This window comes from Chelonia mydas, chromosome 9 (genome assembly GCF_015237465.2).
Source record: "Chelonia mydas isolate rCheMyd1 chromosome 9, rCheMyd1.pri.v2, whole genome shotgun sequence".
Classification (NCBI taxonomy): domain Eukaryota; kingdom Metazoa; phylum Chordata; order Testudines; family Cheloniidae; genus Chelonia; species Chelonia mydas.
Genome location: NC_057855.1, coordinates 25,112,592 through 25,138,751, shown reverse-complemented (window position 1 = coordinate 25,138,751; position 26,160 = coordinate 25,112,592).

Sequence of the window (26,160 nt, the reverse complement as noted above, 5' to 3'; positions counted from 1 at the left end):
CCTTAGGGCACAGTAGATGAATACACATCCTCAGCAAATGGACTGAAGCTCTGAAGATGCTTCTTTTTAAAGTATCTTCTCCCCATTCCTCAGAATCAGGAGGAGACTTGCTGTTCCCTTCTGCTTTCTCCCATGTCGGTCCTTCCCACCTCTCTAGCAATTCCTCTACCCTGTGAGCATCAGAACAGGTCTTCTTACCAAAATGGGTACTAAGCCTCAGGTTCCCTCCGCCTCACTCCAGCTTCCAGCCTCACCTCCTGATTCATATCCAGTTTTTGCACCAAGCCTCAGCTGTAGTGGACTTAAGTGGGTGAAGTTTCTAGCACAGAAGAGAGGAAATCAGTGGGAACTGTCACTAGCCAAAAGTCCCAACATGTCCTCCCCTCCGTGCCACAACGTCCTTTATTGTAGCCCCCCAGATCACGGGAATTTGTTAGGCCCCATTGATATCTACATGAGGGTCAGCTAGTTTCCTAACTGGTAAGGCTAAGAGCACATGCTGCTGACTTGAAACCGTGGTATAAAAAGAGCATTGCTGTTACTAAATATAGGATTAAAAGGAGGAATCTGGGATTCCGGATTAGAACAAGTAGACACTATATTAACCTACTATTTTTACAGAGATTTGACCTCTAACATCACATACAAAAAGTCATGTTACTATGTTTTCCCTCCACCGAGAAAAATTTAGACAAAATACATGTGGGAAAAATCTCCTTCCCCATTAATTTTTATATGATGCAGAAGCTAAACACAGTGAGAAAAATCCTGAGGTCTTTCCTCAGTTTGCATACAAATGGCATTTACAGGACTTTGCCGCAGAAAAATTAAGGAAGGAAAATTAAGGATTTACTGGATTAGGCTAAGGGTGCACAGCAGGTTGCAGGATTATGCGCCCACAGTTTCACCAGTGCAACTGTATAGTAACCCATCCGTTCACATGAGGTTTACTGTGGGCAGAATTTGGCCTTGTATCTGTTTCTCAACTGGGGTTGTAAAGTTATGCTCTCAAATTCAACATACATACAGGAGGTGAGGTGATTTATTAAGTATGATTCTGGGATTACCTATTTGTGGAATTATAGAGCTAATGTGTCTCTGAAATTATAGAGCCTATGTATTCTGTGGCTAACAAACTGAATAAATTCAGTAAAGACTGTTAACAGCATTTGTAGAAAGATGGTTAAAAATCACAATAAATGAATAATTATAAATGTAATGTTTTATTTATATGGCTTGATTCTCTTTTCATTTACACTGGAGTATATCAGGACTTTTTTTTTTTTTTATGGCAAAGCTAATCCCATGAATGCGTCTCTCTTCAGGTGGCTTTCCTTTCCAAAGAGAACACACAGCCATCTCCATCCTCTTTTAATTGGCCCTCATCGGCCCGGTGGGTCTCACTAAGAGCTGCAATGTCAGTATTGAGTCTTGCCAGATCTCTGGGAATTCACTGTGCTGAGAGTCCATAAGGGTGCAGACATTCCAGGTGGCAAAATTCATTGTTATATCTCGTTTCGGCCGCGGAGTTGAGTGATCCCACTGGATGCGACCATCCAGTCTCAACAGTGTGAGACAGCCTATGTTTGGGGCACCTTTTCTAGCTGCCTCCCCATTTGGGGTGAACAGAGGTGATCCTAAAAAGGCCTGCTCAGGCACAGCTGCTGCTGTGAAATGTACTTCTCGCATCCAAACACAAGAAGACCGTTACACGGCTGCCGCCTGTGTGCAGTTTGGTCACTAAAGACTCCCAGAGATCACTGCTCCTGTCTTCACTGCCACTCGTCCATTGCTGAAGGGCTTTGTGTGAGTGTGAACCCTTTGGCAGAGGCCTGTGTGTGAAATCTTTTAACGTGGGGAAACTGATGTGCAGCAGTGACCACATGAGACTTGACAGGAGGAAAACCCTGACCCGGTAGGAAGAAAATTCAAGACAACCAGTGGCCTCCCTCCTGCTTCAGCCCTCATTGGCCTTCACAGCCACAGAGTACTACTCCATGATGGGATGACTGCCACCATTCTGTGCAACGGCTCAGAGACAAAACCATTCATCATTTGCACCGGTGTCAAGCAGGCCTGTGTAATTGCTCCAACACTCTTCTCCATTTACTTTGCTGTGACCCTGATTCTCATCCGTGACCACTTTCCTGATGGAAACGAGATTGAGTATCATATGGATGGCTAACTCCTCAATCTACGATGTTTGCAAACAAAATCTAAGATCACGAGAATTGGCATCACTGGCCTTCAGCATGCAGAGACTGTGTCATTCTCGCACATACAGAGGCCGACTTGCAAAATACCCTAAATCTTTTTGCAGATGCCTATCGCAGCCTGGGTCTCTCTCTCAATATCAGGAAAACCAAGGTACTCTACCAGCCCTCATCTGCATGAACTACTCCTCATACTCCACAAATCACCATTGGTGGAGAACCCCTGGAAAATGTGGATCACCTCTTCCAAACAGCCAGCATTGACACACAAATTGAATATGGGATCTGCTGTGCCAGCACATCCTTTGGAAGACTACTCAAACGAGTCTTCAATGATAGAGATCTGCAAACAGGCACCAAGATCTTGGTTTGCAAGGCAGTTGTCATCCTCACCCTTCTTCATGGGTGTGAGACCTGGGTAACCTAGACACGACATCTCAAGCGACTGGAATGGTTCCAGCAGCACTCCCTCAGGAGGATTCTCAGGATCAGCTGGGAAGACCGATGCACTAACATCAGCGTTCTCTCTGCAGCCAACATCAGCAAAGCTGGCCACTGTGTACCTATGCCTGACACTCGCCTCCGAAGCAAGTGCTCTTCTCTCGGTAAGTAAGGGAAGAAGGGCTTGTGGAGGGCAGTGGAAGCAGGTCAAAGACATACTGAAAGTACACCTTAAAAAGGGAGGCATCAACCCAACAAAGTGGGAGAACTTGGCGTGGAACAGAACACAATGGCGCCACACCATACACCAAGCCACAGCTCACTCTGAGAACAGACGTGCTCATGAGATAGAGAAGCGACAAAGGAGGAAAAAAGGGGCACAACAGTCCAGCCAACAACTATGTCTTCTCCAAGATTACACCTGTCACTTCTGCAGGAAAATTTGCAGGGCACAGACTAACTTCACTGAGGACAACTGAGTTTCACTGGTGTAAAACCAGTGCACATGAAAGGAGAATCAGACCCATAATATACATTTTTATTTATTAGATAAAAAGTATTTTATTTGTTTGTCAGATGCAGGCACCAATTTATCTTTTTTATTTATCTGCTCATTCTTATGTTATTGCATATAGTTTATAACTTCATACAGGTAGTTATACTTAAAAACAGCCTTTATTGAATTTAAGTATTATATTTCCTGAGGAAATATGCACAGGATCAATTTTCCATAGTCTAGGACACTACAAATTTTAATTATAACTCTTTTTTACAGTGCTAGATTGGTAGCATGAAAAATGAAATATGCATTAACACTTTGTCCTTTTCAGGATGCTGGGAAAAGGACAAGTATTATATTTCTTCATTATTTTATTATTACTGATAGGCAAAGCACCAGCTTTTCCAATATCCATTAGGAATTTAATCAATCTCCAGCCTAAAGTGAAAAGTTTAAAAAATAATCAGTTTTCCACTTGTTGTTGTGCACTGAGAAACTGCTACCAGCTGTCTGAGCTACACATGGGGCCTTACTCTTCTCACAGAGCTTGTCTACATTACCACTTAAGTCAGTGTAACTTACATCACTCAGGAATCTGTAAAAGCCACCCTCCTGAGTGATGTAAGTTACATCGACTTAAAGCACTGTGCACACTACGGTATCTTGGTGGGTGAGCATAGCTTCCACCTCTCATTTAGGTAGAGTAATTATGCCGACAGGCGATACCATGCTGATGTAGCACGGTAATATAGACTAGCCCAGAGACTCCAGCTTTACACTTGTGTTTCTCCTTTGACTTTAGCTGAGTTACCAGCACTCTTGATTTACACTGGTCCAAGACAGAAGGTATAAATGCTTTTTCATTCAATGATTTCTCATCTATGATGGTCCTAAATGTATTAACCAGAATTGGTCTATTTATGTAAACATTTACAAGTTAGTTAAATAATGTTATTTAATGTAAGAATTCTGTAAGAAACAGTATTGAAAACTCGGCTTACTGTATGCAATAATGAAGACCCAAGATTTAAAATGAAGATAAACTCATAATTTCCATCTTGTAAAATTTAAAAAAGGTGCCCTGTAATTATACTTATCTTTCAGACTATCATATGTGGTGAGATTATAGGGATGTCACTGTCTTGTTTTAGAAAAATGGTACTAACAGTTAGGATGGGGAAATGAGTTTGTTCAAAACTAAGAAATGACACAAATCTTTGCCCAAAACTTGAACCAACTGGAACTCAAACAGTTTCTGATGTTCAATAAAGTTCATGTTATTAAAAACTAAAAACATACTGGCTGAAGATCCACTGAAGGCAATGGATCTATGGTTGATTTATTGTAACTGAGGATCTGGTCTATCATGTTTTTCGTTTCAGCCTGGCCTGAAAGAGCTTACTAAATCATGGTATTTCTATAGCAAAGATGAAGTACTGAAAATATTACATGGTAACCGGCCCAACTTCCAGATCAAAGAGATTTCAATTTTTGCATCTTCCTTAAATAACAAGATACTTGGAGAAAAAGAATGAGGGCAGGGGGTATGGAAATGGGGTAGGGGTGGCAAACTGAGAAAGTAGTATGTAGGGAGGATAGAAAATAAAGAGCCAGAAGATATCACAGCATAAAGTTGAGAAGATAAGTGATCTCTCGCTCGCTCTCTCATTCTATTCTCTTCCCTCTCGTCTTTAAGTCTTTCTCCTTTCATTCTCTTTCTTTTATCTCTCTGTATGGTTTCTATCATCTGTTTTTCACTCCTCTTCTGAATCACCTTTTGGCTTTCCCTTCATTTCCTCCTCTCTTCTTTTCACCCGTCCTCCACCATTTTCTTCTATACCTTTTTCTCTTTGCTTTTATATTTTTTTCTTCTATATATCCCCCTTGCTTCCTTTTTCCTGTCTTCTTTCTACCTTTCTCCTTCATCTCTTCTGCATTTCATTCTATCCTGTGTTTTCTCTCCCTTCCCCATTATCTTCTGTTTCTTCTCAGCACAAATTATTTAATGGAACATATCTAAAAGTTTCACAATGGTTTAAATGTGTTCATCTGTCAGAAAGGTACCTTTTCTCCAACTCTCTGGAGTCAGTCCTTTCAGAGGTGTGACTCTCTGTCAGTAACTGGGAAGACACCACTTCAGTTGGGACTGATTTATGAATGCTAAAACCAGGCACAATACAACGGTACAGTATAGATTCCAGCATCATGCACTGTATACAGATATAGAAAGCTAAGGAAGAGTAAAAAAGCATTTATGGCCTGATCCTGCAACCTTGGATTCAGGGCACCATCCTGCCACCCTTACTCATGGCAGTAGTCCTGTAGAAATGAATGGGATTACTCATTTGAGTGACGGCTGCAGGGTTGGGCCCCATCATTGGCAGGTATGCTTTAATAATAAGGAATACTGTCTTTCCTTGCCGGTAATAAAGTATATTACATAAGAGGTCAAAACCAAAACACCCCTACATGCCAAAATTTCATTTCCTAATCAGTGCACTTGTTTTTAGGAGTACTGTGAGGAAAGCTACGAGAGTTGTGTAGGCAATGCTGATTTGCTAATGCGGATAAACAGTATTAAAGGCCATCAAGGGGCTTTAAAAATCAGGATAGTTAGATTTCTTCCAAACATATCTGAGCTGAGAGGATAAAACTGGGAAAATTCAAGCTTACTGCAGAGCCTTATCAGTTAATGACAGAGGATTTCAAGCTTACTGAAAAATCTGTCTCAGTCAAGTCTGAGTATTATTAGGATGCTGTATTATCAAAGGGATTGAAGTACTTGTTTAGCTCAAGAAAGATTTCCTAAAAAGTCTAATATAATTACAGTACTTACTTAAATGAGGAACCTGGCTTGAAAGTATTTTTACAAGAGTTGTCTATTAAAAGCCTTAATTAAACACAAGTAATTGTTTGATCTAGTTAACTAACCATAGTGGTATATCTTGCCACACAAGAGACCCAAATGTCATTCTTAAATTCACATTCCCACCTGCCAGGCCTGGGAGCGCTACACCTTTCCTAACTCAGGGGAGCGATGGCTCAACTCTGCATCAGGATTCAAGGAACAGCATTAGTAGGCTCTGAAAGGAGTTGGTGGCTGCTATGTTCTCCTGTCTCGAAATGGAGTTAAAAAGGGGGAAAACCCTAATGAGTATTCAAGATTTCATTTCAGCAAAAAGCCCCCCCACCCCAAAGGAAAAAAAAAAGGAGAGATTGTGAAGAAAAACACCAAAACTATTTTGGACAGAATTTACAGCACTTTCTGCAAACAGAGTAATTTTTCCATCCTTCATTAAGAAGTATCTCCAAAGGCAAGAACCAAGCATAAGTGCAGGCAGTCCAGGTGAGTACCACAGGAACAACATTGGGAGGAAAACCATCTGAGGGCAGATGGAGGAGTTAGGAGTATAAAGAAACACAACTTTCAATTAGTTGCTGGAGCAAGAACCAATGCTGAAAGTTTAGAACTGAAAGTAAAAGCTGAAAGGCCTTTTATGTGGATTAGATACACTTTCCAAGGTCCTTGCTTCTGACTGCCAAGAATCCTGACCTGATTCTTCATCAACAGGTGTTATGAGTATCATGCCATGCATGTGTGGAATTTCCTAACTTCATGCAAGAGCAGCACAGTGTCTCTGGCTCTTTTAAGAAGGAGAGACAGCCATATGTACAAAATTTGTGATTTTCATTTAATATCGTTAATTAAATTGTTTAGCTCTTCTTGTTTTACTGTGAGTGCAGTAGTCCCCAAACCTGCACGTAATGTAATCTATCTGCACCCCCCGGAGCCGGGACCAGGGGCTGAGGCAAGGGGCAGGCTGGGAGCCGGGCTACAGTCAGGGCTAGGAGCCAAAGCCGCAGCGTTTGCTGGGGGTGAGACCAAGGCCAGAGCCAGAGCAGAGCTGGGTGGAGCTCCCTCCCCACCCCCCCGTGGGGGCTGGCTGGGGCTGGGAGTGGAGCCGCAGCCAGGGTAGGGGAGTGGGCCTGGGAGTCGCGGCCAGGAGCGGACTCAGAAGCCTGGAGCCACGGCTGGGGGCTGTAGCGGAGCTGGGGGTAAAGCGGGACTGGATGGCACTCCCCCCCCCCGCCCCCCATGGGGGCTGGCCAGGGCACAGGCAGCAAGCTGTAGACAAACTGGCAGTCCCAGTCTGCAGGTGGGTTCAACGTGTGTTTTTAAGTTTGGCTCTTCATGGGTTCACATCTCCTTCATTTCACTTTGGGTTTCAGGTTTGATTGAACAAGAAATCTTAAAATGAGTGAACAGACCAAAAACCCACTAAGTTTTGCCTGATTCTTACTCTAAACCATTTCAGAATGTAGTAATGTTGCAGCACCATTCACTGAAACCAGTGGGGAGATAGGGAGTTCACTTGACACTCAGCTCAAGTTCTCTCAAAAGACTTACCTGCTTTAACTAAGATGAGAGGAGCGTGGGCTTTGTAAATGAAAGCCAACAGAGCGTTGCCTGCTCTCTTATTTGACTATGAAAGTTTCACACAGCCCTGATGATAAGTTGTCATGAAGCTTAAGTAAAGATTTGCTGAAGCTGATCTCATAGGCATAATTTTGATCGGGGTTGTCAAACATTTTCACAGCATGGACCACAGCTGAACAGAGAGATGTCATGGACCATCTTCCCTGCCATTCACAACTGCATGCCCTCCCAGCCACGATCACGCTCTTGTAGCAATTAGAGCAATTATTTAGGTGCAGCTAGGCTGACTCCTACTGATTGTTTCCAGCTGCTTCTACAAGCTACCATGCTCGTCTTTAAAATGAACATAATGAACCAGGGGATCGTCAGAGACCACAGTTTGGGCATCACTGCCCTAGATTGCTCTGAATGATAAAACACAAGTATGTAAAAGCGTGTGGACAAACAAATACTATGGCAGTTATTTACAGGGACAAGATAAGCTCAATTGGACTTTTCTAGTTTATTCTATTTAGATCCTTACGCTGCACCCCACATCACAGCACCTGAGCAACTTCTATTTGAAACTGATTTATTAACTATTATGATGAAACACGGAGGAATTTTATTTCTTTTTCACCCAGGTCAGGTAAAATTGCTCACAGGCTTATGAGAAATGCCCTGTCAGATTGCATTGTCTTTCTGCACTGTCAGGATCAGCAGGAACCACTGAGAATAATCAGTCTTAGATTCTACCTTCTTCATCGACACCTATGAAGTGGTTTGCAACAAAATCAATACCAAAGCCTTTGACAGGACCTCCATCTATATTAAAACACAGTCTCTCAGTGATTATGAAATGAATCTACTCTTTAATAAAAGAACTTTGTGGGCATGGGAGCACTCCCCTTCCCTGCCACTCTGCCTCTCAGCATGCTCTGTACCACTTAGGGCCTAGCTCAACTCAAAAGTCAGTCCTGAGAGAGATGGAAGTGTCAGCCCATTGTTCTGGGAACCCTCATTAGTTCCACCTTGAAATCGTAACCCCGCTCCCTTTTGGGAAGCTATGAGCATACCAGTCATTCTCATGATGATAGGCTGTCTAAATGGCTTCTATCAGTGTTGGTGCCAAGCCATTCGTATCAATCATGGTGCACCTGAAAATGAGAATCCTATTGTCTCACTGTTATTTTATTTTATTTCACTGATTTAATGGTACACAAGTGAGAAGAGATGCAATGATTCAGGTCCTGCTGTGAATACTTGGTAAGGGTCTACTTGCTATTGTTAAAGCAAGTATTCCTTCTCTCTCTTTTTTTTTTTTTTTAATTTTCTCCCTTCTTTTCCTTTTACTTATTTGTCACAATGACATCCCATTACAAGCTGTAACTGTGGCTCTCTGGGAGTAAAGAAAATGACTTCTGTCTAATAATGATTTCAAATTGTCAATAATATTATAAGGTTTACTGGAGCTAGAATAGGTTTCAGAGTGGTAGCCGTGTTAGTCTGTATCAGCAAAAAGAACGAGGAGTACTTGTGGCACCTTAGAGACAAACAAATTTATTTGGGCATAAGCTTTCGTGGGCTAAAACTCACTTCATCGGATGCATGCAGTGGAAAATACAGTAGGAAGATATATGTATACAGAGAACATGAAAAAATGGGTGTTGTCATATCAACTGTAATGAGAGTAATCAATTAAGGTGGGCTATTATCAGCAGGAGAAAAAAAACTTTTGTAGTGATAATCAGGATGGCCCATTTCAAACAGTTGACAAGAAGGTGTGAGTAACAGTAGGGGAAAAATTAGCATGGGGAAATAGTTTTTAGTTTGTGTAATGACTCATCCACTCCCAGTCTTTATTCAAGCCTAATTTAATGGTGCCCAGTTTGCAAATTAATTCCAGTTCTGCAGTCTCTCGTTGGAGTCTGTTTTTGAATTTTTTTTGTTGAATAATTGCGACTTTTAGGTCTGTAATTGAGTGTCAAGGGAGGTTGAAGTGTTCTCCGACTGGTTTTTGAATGTTATAATTCTTGATGTCTGATTTGTGTCCATTTATTCTTTTGCACAGAGACTGTCCGGTTTGGCCAATGTCCATGGCAGAGGGGCATTGCTGGCACATGATGGCATATATCATATTGGTAGATGTGCAAGTGAACGAGCCTTTGATGGTGTGGCTGATGTGGTTAGGTCCTATGATGGTGTCACTTGAATAGATATGTGGACAGAGTTGGCAACGGGCTTTGTTGCAAGGATAGGTTCCTGGGTTAGTGTTTTTGTTGTGTGGTGTGTGGTTGCTGGTGAGTATTTGCTTCAGGTTGGGGGGCTGTCTGTAAGAGAGGACTGGCCTGTCTCCCAAGATCTGTGAGAGTGAGGAATCGTCCTTCAGGATAGGTTGTAAATCCTTGATGATGCGTTGGAGAGGTTTTAGTTGGGGGCTGAAGGTGATGGCTAGTGGCGTTCTGTTATTTTCTTTGTTGGGCCTGTCCTGTAGTAGATGACTTCTGGGTACTCTTCTGGCTCTGTCAATCTGTTTGTTCACTTCAGAAGGTGGGTATTGTAGTTGTAAGAACTCTTGATAGAGATCCTGTAGGTGTTTGTCTCTGTCTGAGGGGATGGAGCAAATGCGGTTGTATCTTAGAGCTTGGCTGTAGACAATGGATCGTGTGATGTGTCCTGGATGGAAGCTGGAGGCATGTAGGTAAGTATAGTGATCAGTAGGTTTCCGGTATAGGGTGGTGAACCACACTTACATCTTTTCTATTGGCAACCTCTAATACCTCTATTGGCAACCTCTAATACCAGTTCTGCGGCCTTCTTGATTCCTGAAGATAATTTGACCCTTAAGATGATTCTCTTCCATATCACCACCAACTGCAGAGTACTGCTATCAGCTTAGCATTTGTGCCTAACCCCATGCAGCAGGTGCACAGGGTAGTTTTCATAGAGAATGAAGACTATGCAAGTTTTAAAGCAGTGGTCCCCAAACACTAGGGGGGCACGGAGGAACATTTTGGGGGTGTGGCGGAGCCAGGCCAGCCCTTATGGGGGACTGGGAGGGAGCTCCACCCAGGCCCGCTCTGACCTCAGCTCTGCTCCAGCCCCGGCTCTGGCCCCAGCTTTGTTCCCTGGCTCCCAGCCCAGTCGCAGCTCCACACACAGCTGTGGCACCAGCTGTGACTCCACTCCCACACCCAAACCCACTCCCAACCCCAGACCTGGCCTCGGCCCCTGGCTCCCATCCCCAGCCTCTGTCCCCAACCGCGTCCCCGCTCCCAACTGTGGCTCTCGGCGCAGGAGTGGGAGGAAACACGGACCAGGATTAGAGAGGGCACAATGTAAACAGTTTGGGGACTACTGTTTTAAGGACATGTTAAATTGTTTCTTTGAAAATCACAGTCATTTTATGTGCAGAAGTAGTGTCAATGAAGTCAATGAGATTTGTCCTGCAAGTAACTGCTCATAAGTGTGAGTAAGAGGATCACAGTAATCAATTTGACAGAGAGGAAAAAGAGTCAAGACTATTTAATAAAGGTCATATCCTACCACCCTTAATCATGATGAACAGTTTCTTCCTCCATCTATGAGACTCTCTGCAGAATAAGGCACTACTCAACAGGAGGAAGGGTACCAAAATCTGACCCCCAAAATACAGCCTTTACAATTATGCAAATTCAGTGGAGTCAATGGAGCAACTCCAGGTTTACATCAGCATAACTGAGAACAAAATTTGGTCCAGGATTTAGAGGCACATTGGACCTGATCTTGATCTCACTTCTAAAGAAAGAGAGAAGAGAATCATACCCTTAATAACATACATTATAGTTATGGGGAACATTATAATAAGTGGAAATTAACTGATGCTAAATTGTAACCAAATTAGTTTGGAATTTATTATAGTTAGTGTAATTATATTGAATACTAGAGAAAGCACAAATTAACTTCAGCACAACCAAGAGGTAAGTGTGTCATTTGCAAAGGATTGTGAGGTGTTTTAAATTACAGAGATATTTTCAATATGCATAAAAATGAATGTTTACAATAGAAAATATGTTAAATCTATAAAAATCATCTCTTCAGTTCTCAGAAGTAATGGGCCAGAGTCCTTGGCACGGCAGCTGCTCTGCATGGCACCACCAGCATATTCCAGCTGTGACACTAATATAACTGGCCCAGGCAGAATCGCTGCAGTGGAAGACGCATGCTCCGGTGGCATAGAGCAGGGTTCTAATGCCACTTACCATCCCTGCTGTCACTGAATATAGCATAGGGTTGCCAGTTTTGGTAGAACATATTCCTGGACATTTCATCACATGACATAATCTTTTAAAGATTCATCTTTAATTCCTGGAGATTCCAGGACAATCCTGGAGGGTTGGCCACCCTAAAATAGCAGTGTGTGGCTGGAGAAAAGAAATACGTTGATCCTCAGATAAGACTATTTGCAGAGTAAGGTAGATCGACACTCCAGAGCTATGCTGATCCTAAGATGCATTTTCAGCCCCCTGTGGCCATTGCAGCCTAGCATAAATTAGAACCACCATCAGGATGCTCTAACACAACACAGGAGGACTGGCTTGCATAGAACAGCAGCAGGATCAGGGGAATCCAAAGATAAGCATTAGAATGTCCTGTGCAGTTTAGCACAGCCGAAGATCTAGACCACTGATCATACAGAATATAGGTTTGTTAAAAAAACACACACTGATTCCTATTATACTTGCCATAATTATGACTACCGACAGCAATGGGAAAAAGGAGCTATTTATTCCTCCAGTGAAAAAGAGCTGGCTGCCTGTAAATGTTCTTCATGAGTAATAAAGTATAGGAATATCAACTCAACATAAAAAAGCAGCCAGTAAATATCAGGCCTGAAGGCACCTATTGCATTAATCTAATCTGACTAAAAACAAAACCTTGCTTTTCCAGAGAGTAGTTTAGAGACTAATCATCTTAAATAAAAAGGAATATGTGGTTACATGGGTTCCGTTAGGAAGTATCTTCTAAAATAGGTCAACCGTTAGGGCTTATCTAAGATGCCGTTTTAGAAAGGCATGATGTACATAAAGGCATAAAGTACATAAAGGCTGCTCAAGAAAATCAGTTTTATCTTAATCAATTCATTTTTAAACACTCATCTAATTTATTATTTCAGTAATTTCTTTTCTACTCCCGGAAAGTAAGATTTAGCCATAATTTCCGAAAAGTGAGTCATCACGAAACTGCTCCAAGACCATGTCTGTATAGAAACTATAATTCATGACTACACTAAAGCCCCATTACCTCTATTATTTAATATTGGTATCTTGTTGTCTACCACATCAACTCTCTCTCCCTTGACTCCCATGCAATCTAGTTGCCAACCTTCCAGGGAAGCAGCATGTATCAATGTGAACAACAGAGCTGAATGAAAAGCGCAAAACTTTGTTCACAAACAGTTCACAGAATCAGACACTGCACTCCAATTCAGCCTCTTTGAGTAATGTTTTTAGTCTCTATTAACAACATTCGTACAGCCACAGTTTTGTTTGAATCAACACTCGCAAAGAGTCAATTTTGGACCGAAACCAGAGACTCTTTTAAACAAGAAACTAAATTCATTTAATTGTAAACTTACTTTTTGTTTCATGAAGAAGCAGTTTATCAGTGTTAGATCATTCCATCCCAACACCACATGGCCAGTCACAAATGTCTAATAGCTAAATTGGAACATCACATAATCTACTGAGTACTGACTGCAAACAGTTCACAGACAACTCACAGCTTAAAGGTATTCATAAGATCTATGCACTGAGCAATTTCAGATAACGAACAGGTTTGTAAAAACCATGATCTGTTCACAGATAAGTCATGAATGGGGGGAGAGGGGGAGTTAAAATTAGTAGACAAAATTGCTCACCACAAATAGCTCAACCAGTTTGACACCTCTTCTCTAGTCTCATACCTGTTGACAAAATTAATGACTCTCTTCTTCTGGGTTCTCTTTCCTTAGACTTTTATGACTGTGTGCTCTCATGACTTTCTTCTAGCCACTCCATCTGCTCCTTCAGCATCTGTGTGATTCTGTCTCCTTCACCCCCTCCCCACTCTCAGATGATATTCTTCAGGTTTCTCTTCTTCTCCATCTACTTCCTATTCCTGGGTGACCACATCTGTTCTCACATTTTTAGCTATGATCTCTATTAATCACCTCTTAACAGCAAATGCTAAGTCTGTTCACGTCTGAATCTCTGGCTATCTCTCCAACAGCTCCTCATAGCTGTCCTGCAGCCAACTCCAATTTAACGTAGTGAGAACTAAACTCCTCTTATCTTTCTTCTCAAGCCCTTCTCCTCCCTATACTTCTCCCACATGGTGGGAGGCAGCAGGCACTAGCAAGGCATGTACAATTCTTCTGCTCAGAGAAGCAGGTAGCAGCATATTATGTGAGGTCACCTTGAGCCATTCTGCTCCAAGACAGTAGGATACAGCTCTGGAGTTGGACACATGGCTGGCATTTCTCTACTCCTGCAGGGAAGTGCAAAATCTTGCCTTTATTATCCACTATTTCTCAAATAAGAAATTGAATGAATTAAACAACTTCCACTATTTTTGCCCAATAAGCACAATGTGCTGTTTCTTATTATTATTCTGAAGCAGCAATTAACTAACAAGAACTATTCCTAGAGCAATATTAATATCATCAGTGATGCCCTGGCACAGGGGTGTTTTAGCATGACCGAAGTTTGTACTTTAAAAAAAGGCAAGCATGTCAAGTTTCAGTTTCATTCAAAACATGGGGTGGGGGGAAAAGGGAAAGAGATAAATCAATGATAGAAAGAATATACATACAGTCTGATCTTGTAAATCCTTCATCACATAAGTAGCCCCATTACGATGGAATTACTTGCACAAGTAAGGAATATTCAGGTGAGTCAGCATTTAAAGGATCAGTCCCAAAATAAAGGACAGAAAAATATTTTCAAGGGCCTAAAAAGTTAACACTATAAATAAATGCAAACAATTACTTGATTCTTGTTTTCAATGCAAATTTGATTCCATGTCCTGAAAGTTTTGGAAGAAGACTGGAAGGCTTGTCTACACAGTGCATTAGTCCTCACTAGAGGGATGTAAATTCTAGTGCACACTAGGCCATGGCACACTAACTGGCCTGTGTGGACCCTGCTGGCATGCACTAAAAGTCTCACAGTGCCTTTTAACAGAGTACGGTTTGAAACGGGTCTACATTAATACGCACCCGGGAACTTTTAGTGCATGTCAGCAGGGTTCACAGTCACTGAGCTGTGGTGGCAAACAACTTAATTAGTTTTGAGAGAGAACTGGACAAATTCATGAGTGTGATTGCATGACAGGGTAGCTTGTGATGGTAGGAGGGCAGGGCTCAACAGCCCTAGGGTTCACTTATGGTTTATGTCTTATGTTTCTAAAAGTATATCCTTCAGAGGTTTCAGCCAGCCACCAGCAGGGTTCAGGAACTGATTCTCCCCATGTATTCTAGCAGGTTTTTTTAATGTCCTTCTTCGGAGACATCGGGGTGGCCACAGCTTTCAATGGGACATTGGGCAGGGTGGGCTCTGCCGTGGTACTGAACATTCTTTCTCTCAGGTGCTTGCTGGCTAGTTCTTGTTCACATGCTCAGGGTCTAACGGCTCCCCATATGTGGGGTTGGGAAGGAATTTTACCACAGGTCAGATTAGCAGTGACCTTGGGGTAAAAGTTTTTGTTTTGCCTTCCTCTATAGTGTGTGGGTGCTGGTCACTTGCCAGGATTATCTGGGTATATCCCACTTAATCATTTCCCTGACAGTGCAAGAATCTCAGGCACTGGTACATCTCGGCTCCTCTTATTCTCTGCCTGTGACGCATAATAGTTCATTTTCCTGTGCACTGTATTGTCTAAATCTAATTTCAGTTTTTGGGTTTAGTCTACTGGTGCTGGGTGGTGTTGGTGGCCTGTGATACACATGTATGGGGACTGTTGGCCCCTCACTAAAACTCAGTGGGGGTGTTTTGGTTGGCTAGCTCCCAGTCCCAAAAGTAAGGGGAAGGGTCAATGGGAAATCAGGACCCTAAGACTGACAGTCCCCAGGAACGATGGAGAAAGGCCAATGCTCCAGGTCAGCCTGATTGACACGGCAGACAGGCTAGGAGGCCCGGGGTCTTGTCCTCGAGTGTGAGCTGGAATTGCCTGGAACAGAGTGGGCTGAGCTAAGGAGAGAGCAGGTGCGCGAGCTGAGCTGGAGAGCAGAGCTGTGCCAGCCAGAGAGAACCAGAGAAGCAGCCCAGGAAGCAGGTCAGTGCTGAGAGCAAAGCCACAGAAGCAGTCCAGGGAGCAGACCTGTGCTGGGAGGAGAACTGCAGCAACCAGAGTCAGAGGGGCCAGAAAAAGCAGCCCAGGGAGCTGGAGGCAGAGCAACAGCAGTGCTGAGGCAGAGTGGAGCTGGATCTGGGCTGGAGGAGTCCGGAGCCGGGTGCAGTGAGAAGCTGGGGAGAGCAGGGGGGACGGACCCTGAGCAGCAGGCCCAGCCCCGGGAGATGCCGCCAGCCAAGAGGCCTTGCAGGACAGACTTGGAGGGGGATCGTAACCCTGACGGGGGAAGGGGGCTGACACTGGGAAGATGGGTCCCACCACCTAGAGCCTGAGAGTGTGCGGCCACCACCAGAGCAAGTGTCCGACCCGCAGCATCCCTGCAGCACAGCCAGGGCCTGAGAAGAAGGCCTGGGACTTACAAGGAACAGACTGTGAACTGCCCTGACATTCCAGAGACGCTGGTTGTGATGTCCCCGTGCCACAGAGTGGGGTGACGTGTTTTCCTTTAACCTTTCCCATTTTTTCCTTATGTTTTTTAATTGATTGCTGTTTAATAAATTGTATTTGCTTTGAACTATATGTAATGACCAGTGGTCAGAGAAACGTCCAGTGCAGAGAGAGCACCCCGGAGTGGGGACACCCTCGCCCCTCCTAAATGTCCACAACAAGGTTGGGGGTCCAGGCCCCCAGGAATCCTGGGCCCAGCCCTGTTGAGGTTATGAGGACTCTGCCACACAGGAGAGTGGAAGGAGAGCCCTCGAGGCATCTGGGTAAAGGAAGTGGGAGTGAGGACTCAGATCCTTTCACTAGCCCATTTCACCGGGGTTGTGTATAAGGAAAGTTCCCCACAATAGCAGGATCATTCCCCCGCTTATGTACAGGAGGTCAGACCAAATGATCAGGCCCCTTCTGTCCTTAAACTCTGTTCCCTGGATGGTGAAAATCCACCTAGCAGTTCCAGGGGATCGAAGGAAGTTTTGGACAAATCCCCAGACCAGAACAGTGAAGGGTGGGGAGGGGGCATTTTTGCAATCTGTATGGAAGAGAAGAATAAAAAGACAGAAAACTTTCATTATTCAGAAAATAATGGAGAAACAGTCACTTACGTTCACTTCTCCTGGTGCTCCTCAACTCCATGGTCAGGGCTGTCCTTTTCATAGAGGTCTTCCCAGCCTCCCTTTGCATTGGGTTTCCCTGACTGTCGAACAGTCCACCAATACAATAGAAAAGTAGCTCTGTCATGTGCCCAGCCCCCTCCACACAATGTCCCGAGCTGCTGTATCTCACTCCCTCTTTTTTCCCTGGGTCAGCTTTCCAGCTCCCACCCACCTGCACCTTTCTCAGAATGACAGGCTGGCCTGCCAGACAAAAGCTGCAATGTACAGCGACCCCAAGTGGTCCAGTTTGGAACGACACCTTTCCTTTTAACATTTCCACTTCAACCTCCCTGGACACTCAATTTCAGATCTAAAAGTCGCAATTCTTCAACAAAAAAACTTCAGAAACAGACTCCAACGAGAAACTGCAGAACTGGAATTAATTTGCAAACTGGACACCATTAAATTAGGCTTGAATAAAGACTGGGAGTGGATGAGTCATTACACAAACTAAAAGCTATTTCCCCATGCTAATTTTCCCCCTACTGTTACTCACACCTTCTTGTCAACAGTTTGAAATGGGCCATCCTTATTATCACTGCAAAGGTTTTTTTTCTCCTGCTGAAAATAGCCCACCTTAATTGATTACTCTCGTTAGAGTTGGTATGGCAACACCCATTTTTTCATGTTCTCTGTATATATCTTCCTTCCTACTGTATTTTCCACTGCATGCATTTGATGAAGTGGGTTTAGCCCACAAAAGCTTATGCCCAAATAAATTTGTTAGTCTCTAAGGTGCCACAAGTACTTCTCGTTCTTTTTACTAACTTTAGTGTTGTTTTAAAACCTGCTGCTAGGATATGAATATCATTATACTCCAAGGACGTAGACACAGGTGGACCCTGCCCCCCCCAGTTAGTACCCAGCCCCACCCAACTCTGAGCCTGTCTCAATGCCAACTTTAAGTCAATTTATTAACTTTTTTCTTTTTTTTTTTTTGAACCACACCTCTGAAGGTGGGAGCTCAAGTATCAGGCAAACAGGTGGGTGTTGCTGTCGGTCTGGATGGAGCTACCCTCCAACATTGTAGAGAGCTACGCTCTGGCAGCTCTGCCTTGTCATTTTCTGCGCTCAGCTCTGCCAGCACAGGCTGCTGCTCACTAGCTCAATGCAGTGTGATGCTGTGCAGAATGGAGGGAGGCGACTGCTGGGTGAGAGAATGTCAGGTGCCCTGGGTGACATTCTCTCACCCTGGACGTGTAGGGTGACTATATTTCCCAAAAGGAAAACAGGACACTGTGTGGGGCTAGCCCTCCCCACGCCCCTGCACAGGGCTGGAAGGAGACTTGAGAGGTTGTCTAATCCAGGCCCCTGTAATGAGGCAAAACCAAATATATCTATGCCTTCCCCGACAGATGTTTGTTCAATCTGTTCTTAAAAACCCACAATGGCCAGAATTCCAAAACCTCCCTTGAAGCCTGTTCCAGAATTTAACTACCCTTATAGTTGGAAATATTTCCCTAATATCTAACTTAAACCTCCCTTGTGGCCGATTAAGCCTACTATTTGTCCTACCTTCAGTAAACATGGATACAAATTGATCCTCTTTATAACAGCCCTTCACATATTTGAAGACTGTTATCAGATTCCCACTCAGTCTTCTTTTTCCAAGACTAAACATGCCCAGGTTTTTTTAACCTTTCCTCACAGATCAGGTTTTCTAATACTTTTAGCATTTTTGTAGCCCTCCTCTGCACTCTTTCCAATACGCCCCCATCTTTGTTAAGGTGTAGCATGCAGAACTCAACACAATGCTCCAGCTGAGACCTCAGCAGAGCCAAGTAGAGCAGGACAATATCTCTCGTGTCTTACATACCACACTCCTGTTAATACACCCTAGGATTATATTAGACTTTTTCTCAACTGCATCATATTGTTGTCTCACTTAATTTGTGACTCACTATAACCCTCAGATCCTTTTCAGCCAGCTATTCCCCATTTTGTAGTTATGTACTTGATTTTTCTATTCAGTTTCTTATGTTCTAGTAAAAATTGATCTTGCAAATATTTCTGGAAAGCAATCCTATAAGAACTGAGAATGTGGCTGAAGCAAATTAATTTAAAAATGCAAACACCTGTTCACAGGAAATTATTGCATTTCTGCTTACTTTTCTGCCATTAGATGTCCAATATATCTCCTTACTATGCAGCTCATTAATGACAGATTCCAAGTGCTTCCCCCGTTTCTCCAGCCATCATCAGAGAAGTGCAAGTATGTCATTAGTCATCTACAAACTAACCAACATGAGCATTGCAGCTCACATAAGCTGGTACTCCTGGAAAGCTTACGAAGTTTGTGCTAGCAGTTATCATCTTGAGGTGTTCTATATACAGCAGCATGGCAAAAAAAATTAACAGGATTTTTGATTTATTCCCCCCCTCTTTAAATATAAAAGAACTAAATCCATTTACAGCAAATTTTTAAAAAAGTGTTGAGGCAGATGCAATTTATGATAGCTGAATTTAAGTCCCAGAAAACAGAAGTACACGATAGGTTGAGAACCTTAACAAAAGCGACTATATGCTAAGCAGAATTTGGCCCTCTGAGTTCTATGACTATCCTAACCACCCTCCTTTAAGCAGATGCAAGGCTCTGTTTTGTCTTCTTCCTCTTTATATCTATCACATTGTAACCCTCATAAATGAGCACATTTCTCACAGTAGCCAAATAATAAAAAAGGGGTTGGTTTTAAACACACATTTAACTAAACTGAGCAGAAAAGAATCCACTTATCTGTGGAGAAAAGCACTACGAAATATAATACCAAAAATGTGACTTACATACAGTTTTATTAGTATCTCTTTTGCAGGATTAAAGTAAATACGTGCCACATTACCATTGCCTTGTGCAGGGAAAGCCTATTTAGTTTGTAATGAAGAAGCTAAAGAGATTAATAAATGTATAACCTAATACTGTGCCACAATATTTTATACCGTATTTGGTTTGCATAAAATGTACTTATGAAATATTCATGTGCTCAAATTTGATTAGGATGCAGTATTTCTTCATTCTGATTTGAACAGTTGCATGCTTCCTCTTTACTGTGCTTCAAGAGTCAACCTGCTTTGTATGCTTATATAGTACCTTGTGTTTTGTACTTAAAAAAACCCCTAGACTATATTTAACTTCACTGCTGGGTTTGGGAGAATGAATGCAAATCAGAAACTTTCTTAAACTTTCATTGATTAACCTCAGAGATAAACTGGAAGAATTTTAACCATAAGGACTAAGTGATGGCTATTTCAATAGCACCTCAATGCCCCAACTGAGATCAGGGCTCCCTTGTGCAACGTATTGTACATATACTTAATAAGAGACATTCCATTCCCCAAGAAGCATACAATCTAAATCAGTGGTTCTCAACCTATTTACCATTGTGGGCCATATATGTGGCCCACAGTGTGTTATGTGGGCTGCATCCAATACTACCTGTGTGGCCATGAGGATATCACATGGGCCACAGCTGTGTGCTGATTGGGCCGCAAGCAGTCCATGGGCTGCAGGTTGAGAACCACTGGTCTAAACAGACAAGCCAAAAGACTGGGAGGAGAAACAGGCACACAGAGGTGATGTGACCTGTTCAGGGTCACAAAGCAGGCTAGTGGCAGATTCATATCTCTGTGAGCCAGTCACCATTTTCTCACGTTTTTCATTGTTGGGATTTGCTTTAATACATTCTTCTTACTATTTTTTTTTCACTGTCTGGCTTGGTTATGGTCAGTTTTCTGTAAGATACTCAAAATAGGAGCTGTGTCGCTCAGCTGTGATTGGTCACAAACTGTACATCACATTGTATTGTTTCTGTTTCCTGGCAAGCAGAGTGCAGATCTTTGAAACAACCACTGGAGTTTTGCATCTGTCCGGGGGGGAAGTAGCAAACAAACAGGATTAGGGAATTTTAGAAGATTTTGAACCTTTTCCTTCCAGAGCTGCACAGAGACCTTGCCAGAGGCATCATTTCTAGAAAATTAGGTTACCGTCAGACTTACTGGCTGGATGCAGAGTCTAAATTTAGTTTTCTTTCACCACATTCACACTAAGTAATTGTGTGTTTGTGTGTGCATTGCCCTAGCTTCAAAGGGTGCAGCAGACCCTTGTCTTGCTAATTTATAGTTTCATCTCGGCCAGGGTTCTGGCAAAGGGGAGTTAGGAATGCAATCCTCTTGCTGTGGCAAGGAGAGTCTCTTCCCATACAAAATATACCAACCACCTGGCATTATGGATTTGCACATTTGTTAGTACCAGATTTGATGAAACAAAGAAGTAGCATGTGCGTATGTAATCCTGTCTCTGAAGCGGGAGGGTCACATCTTTGTCTGCATCATTTACTGATCTGTTTGACATCTGATTTCTGTTGATACTCACAGGGGAGAGTTTTCAGACTCCAAGGAGAAACTGCTGAGCTTGACTTAATATGCAAACTAGATACCATTAACTTGGGTTTGAATAGAGACTGGGAGTGGCTGGGTCATTACACATATTGAATCTATTTCCTTAAATTCTAACCAGTTTATTTGAGCATGAGCTTTCGTGAGCTACAGCTCACTTCATCGGATGCATAGCATATCGTGGAAACTGCAGAAGACCTATGCATCCGATGAAGTGAGCTGTAGCTCACGAAAGCTCATGCTCAAATAAACTGGTTAGTCTCTAAGGTGCCACAAGTACTCCTTTTCTTTTTACGAATACAGACTAACATGGCTGTTACTCTGAAACCTTTCCTTAAATTAAGTATCTTCACACCTTCTTGTCAACTGTCTAAATGGGCCATCTTGATTACCACTACAAAAGTTTTTTTCTCCTGCTGATAACAGCTCATCTTAACTAATTAGCCTCTCACAGTTTGTATGGTAACTTCCAACTTATCTGTATGTATATATCTATCTATCTTACTATATGTTCCATTCTATGCATCCGATGAAGTAAGCTGTAGCTCACGAAAGCTTATGCTCTAATAAATTTGTTAGTCTCTAAGGTGCCACAGGTACTCCTGTTCTTTTTAGGGGAGAGTTTGACATTCACTTTCTATCTGCCCAGAAACTCTGCAATCTCCTGGGAGCTGCACAGATCTGCGGGGAAAGCAGGGAGGAATCAGACAGAGCTTTCTTTGCCTACTTAGCAGCTCTGGCTCCAAGTCAGCTGCACTTCCAAGAACTCTCCTTACTGTGACTGCTCCCAAGGTGACCCTTAAGGGAGATTTCACTATAAAAGATGGGAGGGCCGTAGAAAAGTAATGCAGGCCCCACGGTATATTTTTTCCTGCCCAGAGTGCTGGAGGGCCTATGGGGAAGGTGGTGTCCTGCCCCTGAATTACTTATTCCTCCTATTGCCTATATCCTCCATGCTGCAGGGTCTGGGGAAAGCCATGGAGATCCCTGAGCCCCTCTCCATGTGAATCTCTGGGGAACGATCAGGCCATCATTTCTTTAGCCTCGAGGCCCACAGAATAGCAGCAAGTCTTAAGTTTGTGCAGGTTGAATGTTACATCCCGTTCAAGAGTTTTGTTCCGGTTAGCTACAAGTCAGTGCATGAAGTTACTCAACAGAGAAATGTCATACGCACGTCTCTGGACCCTGGCCTGTGTGTAGGGTAGATTTATGGGGACACAAGGACCCGGGGGGAGAACTGCAGAAAGGAGCCAGCTGGAGACGCCAGGCTGTAGGAGCAGAACCAGCCAAAACAGGGACCTGGCAACATTCGTAGAAACTTTCTGGTTTTGACAGAACTTGCTCTGCACTGACTGGCTGTTCGCTCCTATCCTGTCCCCCTCCCCCTTGGTCTCTGTCTTCACCTCAGCTCCATTCTACACCAACCTCTCCTTCCGTGCCCTGCCCACTTCGCCCCCCTACAGTGCCCTTTGCTTTCCATTTAGCTGATCCCCATCTAACTAAACCTACGCCAAAAAATAAGTAAATAAGTAAATAAAAACCACAAAACTAACCTGCCCTTTGCTGCATGACAGTTCACTCTGCTTGTGTGGTCTGCCCCTTTCCCCACCAGGCGTCTGGTCTATTTGGATTGTAAGAAATGAGAGGGCTGGCCCTTAGGCACAACCCTAATACATAGTTAATAACTACAGTTAAATTTATTATGGGTAAAATTGTCAAAAGCACCGAAGTCCTATTGACTTTCAGTGGGATACAGGTGGCACTGAATATGTTACCCTACATCTATTGTATGCCCAGATTGCATATGTCCATCTTTGTGTACCAGCATGGAGTTGGGCTTTCAAAGAGATTTTCACAGGCACAAACTGCAATTAGGTGTTTTATTCCCATTGACTTTCTAACTGCCATTTGTGCCTTTGGAAATCTCCTCTTTTATGCTTATCTTCTTAGGGCCTGATGATGTTTGGTGTGCTGGTGTGGTAGGTGGAGTGAGTGTGTAGGTGCCAGGTTGGCCTTCCTCCCCCAGCATAGTCATGCAGAGGGAAGCTATAATTTGGATTAAGCACGAGAGGCTAGGGCTAGATAGCTCTAGCTGTTCTAACAAGCGCAGATGGGGCATATCTGGGCAGACCTGGAGATACAGTCTCACTCTCATCCACTAGCAAGTGCTGGGAGGGGAGCACAGTCGGCAGGGCACTGGCTACACCTGTCCTACAATTGTATCGAGATGTAGTGCTCACGTATTAGCCTGAACCTTTGGACGTCAGAAAGCTTCCCTGCATTAGTGCTTGGAGTCACGGTGCTCTCCTGGCCTAATGCTTACAGCAGTAGTTGTGCCCAATTGTTTTATGTTAGTAGACACAGCCTGTTTTGCACTGCACATGTGGGGCAGTCAAGTGGTGTCAGACCCAGCATGTCTTAGCGCCTTGCTGCCAGTGAAAGGCAGCATGATTTGGGGTGGTTCAGGGTAGACTGAACCCTCAGAATCCCTAGATGTATGCTTTGGAAAAAATGCTGCAAATACATATTACATTCTTTTAAAATAAGGCTGAATAATGAAACCATTTACTTATTAAATAGAAGCTATTCAATAAAGAAAATTATGTGAGTGATGTTGTAGGTAGGACTCAAAAGGTAGATGCATTCAAGAACACAATTCAGCTTTATCATATTACATCAATCCAGTCTTTGGATTCTGTTCTGCCACACACTCTCAGTTCCCAGGCTTTGTCTCCACCAAGAGACTTATGGAAGGAGTTCCCACCATTGCTAACGCAGGGTCAGTTGTCAATTAGACTTACTCCCAGAAAGGTTAGATTGCACCATTTTCAGAACTGTGTCAACAGCTGCCTAAACCAGGACTCCCAAAGTTGCTAGAACCTTTTCAAAAATTTCCCTACCATCAAAAAGGCTCCAGTGTATTGGCTGGGAGTTACATCAGATGTCAAAATTGGGCTCTCCTTTTCAGTGGCACCCAGGGATGACAAAACAAGCTGCAGGGGATAGAAGAGAGATTTTTCCAGGTGTGGAAGCAATAATTTTGTCAGATTTTTTCCACATTTTTATTAAAGCTTTTGTAGTCACTCTCTGTAACTATCACCATCCAAGCATCTGATAAAGTTTGTAGCATGCAGCCTACATCTTGTTCTTAGATGCATCTGCTTTCTGAATCAGCTTCTATTCTGGAGTATTTTATTCTTTTAATCCATCATAGGTAAAAGAGATCCTTGCACATGCCCTATAAAATCTGTCACGAGCCTTTTTAACAGTAAAGATGTCATTTCATTTTGCCCACTCAGGGCACTCATGTATTTATCTACATTCTGCTATGTGAGTCATTTACATGGTGAGTCTTCTCAAAGAAGAAACATAACATTCCATTACATACTTGCTTGATATTGCCCCTAATCCTCCTCTGGTTTACTACTTTAATTAAAATGCAAAGGAATCTTAAGGGAACTCTTTGGTATTGCCTGATGAGTACTCAGTTAACAAAATCATCTCTAATCTTGTCTTCAGCTATGAGACATTCGGAAAGTTAGGAGCTGCTCTTGTTCTACTTCACATAGCAGTAGAAACTACACTTAAATTTTCAAGAAACAAATATTTGAGCACACACATTCCCAGCAGGGCTTGACCTGTCATTGTCTGTTTTTGTGCTCTGAGAAATGTGACAAACACATTATACATTTAAAACAAGTAATTTCCTAAAAAACTTCACTACATTACTATGCACGCTACATTACTACGCATGCCTGAGACATGGTGCAGAGCAATCAATCTTGAATTAATATGTTCTTCCACAACAGAAATTATGTGTTCTGAGTTTAAACAGAGATGGTCACATTATCCACATGGGAGCAGAACTGGGCCAGTTACAACTGTGTTTATAAATGGCTATCAAAACGGAGAGCTGGACAGATTTGGCAGGTTTCATTGTCCCATGAGGACAATTTTTTTTAATTGCTCAAGCAGAACCTGTTATAAACTAAACCCCATCTCCACAATCAGGGGTCTAGCACATTTTGCAATCACGATGAGCTGTAAATGCAGACAACATCACGAGATGCTGTAGGCCTTACCCGTGTGAATTGTGCAGGATTGGGCCTCTTATAGGGGCAGGACCTCTATGCTTTTAGATTTGGAAAGTCACGTGCCTGATCCTGCAAAACCTTCCTCATAAATAATTATTTTTCACATTATGTGGTACCCTTGACTTAGATAGGGCCACTCATGTGAGGAGGGGGTTTGCAGGATCAGGCCCCCTATCTGTGTGAACGAATGAACAAATGGGTATTTTCTTTCAGATGTTGGATGCATTTCTTCTTTCTTGCTGCTGTTATTCTTAACGTGACCATGCATTATCTAATTATCTATAATTGCTCTTTTTAAAAATTTGGTCAGCTATTAAATCCAAAACAAGACCCCCAGTCAGCAAGGCCTTTAAGAATGTTTCCATTTTAGAACACAAGTATTCTCATTAACTTCAATGAACTATTCACAAACTTTAAGTTATGCACATGGTTAAGTATGTTGATGAATTGAGACCCAAATATGGATTAGAGGTTGACTTCATTGGAACTGCACTTACATCAGCTCTGAATTTGGCTCATAACTTCTGATAATTTAAAAGCAATCCAGAATCTTTGACACACATAGAGAGCTATGTGACACACTAGGGAAATACACTTTACTTTTAGCTGAGCTCATACCTCAACTCTGGTCACATATGAA